This window comes from Suricata suricatta, chromosome X, assembly GCF_006229205.1.
Source record: "Suricata suricatta isolate VVHF042 chromosome X, meerkat_22Aug2017_6uvM2_HiC, whole genome shotgun sequence".
NCBI lineage: Eukaryota > Metazoa > Chordata > Mammalia > Carnivora > Herpestidae > Suricata > Suricata suricatta.
Genome location: NC_043717.1, coordinates 19,808,547 through 19,811,087, shown reverse-complemented (window position 1 = coordinate 19,811,087; position 2,541 = coordinate 19,808,547).

Genomic DNA, 2,541 nt, shown 5'->3' with positions numbered 1-2,541 from the left:
GGTCCTAGCAAATTAACATAGATTTCCACGTATCTTTTATTTGGGGGGGGCAACAACTTGACCCACAACGTATAGTGATACATGCCATGAAGACAAAATAAAGGAGTAATAGAGTAAGAAAGAGGGGTGTGTGGTAGAATTCAGTTCTATCTTTAATCACAAACTTGCTTACCCAAAACTATCAAGGTATGTAGCAAAACAAAGAGCTCTTTCTGTAACTTGATCTACTCTCCTTGGAAGAGGACTAGAAAAAAATAGCTAAAAATTCTGTTAAATTGTGTGAACAATTATTCAGCACTGTCAGGCAGTGTGCCAAACTTTAACTGCATGATCTCATTTGATTCTTATAAAAATCTTATGCATTGAGTACTGTTATTTTCTCCATTTACAGATGGGAACAGAGAGGCTTAAGAGAGTCAAATGGTTTGCCCAAGTCCAGAAAGCTAGAACCTAGATCCTCTGACCCCAAAGTCCCCTTCTCAACCACTATGGTATACCACCTCCTCATATAGGTTATAAATGAGGGCTTGTTCTACAGAACTGCTTTGGGGGTCAATAATTTCTTTGAAATGTAAGAGTTCTGTGTAACTGCATATCAGATATATTTATGACTTACCACATTTCTCCCTGTTTTCTGTTTTCAAATATGAAAGTAATTAATGGAAACACTTAGTGTTATATTAAAAATCAATTTCTGTTAGTCATGGAAAGAGATCCAATGACCCATGTATTCTCAAAGGCAAAGTCAGCCTCCCCCAAAGCCAACCTGTTTTTCAGATACTTTGCCTCTCGTGACACAATGATTCTAGACACACATCCTCCCCATACACTAAACTCACTGAGCAGCAATCAATAGAAGCAGATACCTACAAAGAAAGGGTTTGAGTAATCGACCCCATGTTCCCCAAAATACATTTATTAAGCAGCTTAGAATGAAATAGAAACCCTAAAAATGCAGTTCACCTAGGGGATTCTCAGTTGATTGTATTACTGTGTGGCTGAAGAGGACTAAGGCAGACCAGGAAAACACTAAAGTCCCCAGCTCAGCAGGTGCTCTTCAGGAAACACAAAACTGGGTCTTCTAAAGGAAGACAGTCACCCCAGAAACAAGACAAAACAGAAACCCTATACCAAAAACCTCAAAAATGCTCTCAGCACCATGAAAAATAAGAGTCATAATTAAAACAAAGGGAAAGGAAAATGCAGGCAGAGGAGCTCTTGCTGTGAGTGATGGAGCACCAGTCACAGTTTCAAACTAGAGACTGGAAGGAGGGACCTCCATTCCCAATCCTTCCCACTGAGCAACATTTATAGCTATTACTTTCTTGCTGTTTGTAGCAAGCCTTTATGGATGTCTTGAGAATACATCCAATATAGAAAAAGGCCTGTTGTTTTGGCTTTCTTACAGCTAAGCTATTGATATTTTAGGAGAGTAATTGAACTTCCCAGTACTAACTTGTTTTCTCCATGAACTAGTAGCCCCTGAAGATAAGTGAGTTTGCAGGGCATACACAAAAGTAACTGTAAATCCAGTGCCTAAATGGCATTTGTGCTTATCAGCCTTTCAGGGGGAAGGAGGCAGCCTAGCTGTAAAGCAATTCCTCCAGTTTAAATTTGTCCTGGCCTCATCTTACACACATACGCACATCTTGCAATTTGGCATTTTTTAAGAACGAGGACAAAAAAGCAAATTTATTTTTGCAAACAAGTGTCATCCCACACAGTCCAGCTGTTATTTTCAGGTTGCTGAAATAATGAGCAACATTAAATAAGAGAGTCGAAATCAGCCACCAAGACTCACAACCACATTTGGTCCCATATAAAGGGCCTTACTATGAAAGACAGTGTTCCTCTGGGCCAGTACTATCAGGCTGTTAAGGCAGCTGGGAATTGCATGGACCAGTGTCCCCTGCTTCAAAGCACTTACCACAAATAAAGAAGAATAAGTCTTTTTTTTAAGTTTATTATTTATGTTGACAGCGAGAGAGAGAACAAGCAGGGAAGGAGCACACAGAGAAAGGGAGAGAGAGAGAGAGAGAGAGAGAGAGAGAGAGAGAGAGACCCAAGAAGGCTCTGCCCTATCAGTGCAGAGCCACATGCAGGGCTTGATCTCATGAACCATGATATCATGACCTGAGCTGACATCAAGAGTTGGACGCTTGGAGCGCCGGGGTGGCTCAGTCGGTTAAGCCTCCGACTTCGGCTCAGGTCAGATCTCATGTTTGTGGGTTCGAGCCCCGCATCAGGCTCTGTGCTGCCAGCTAGCTCAGAGCCTGGAGCCTGCTTCTGGTTCTGTGTCTCCTTCTCTCTTTGTCCCTCCCCCTCTCATGCTCTGTCTCTCTGTATCAAAAATAAATAAAAACATTTTAAAAAAAAAAGAGTTGGATGCTTAACTGACTGAGCCACTCAGGCACCCTGAGAAAAATAAGTCTTAATCTCACATCTCTCTGCTATTTTCCTTCCTGCCTCTGCTGCCAAGTGACCAGTACCTGAGTTAATAAAATGGCACTTGTTACAGAGTACACCTCTCCCCTAGAATGC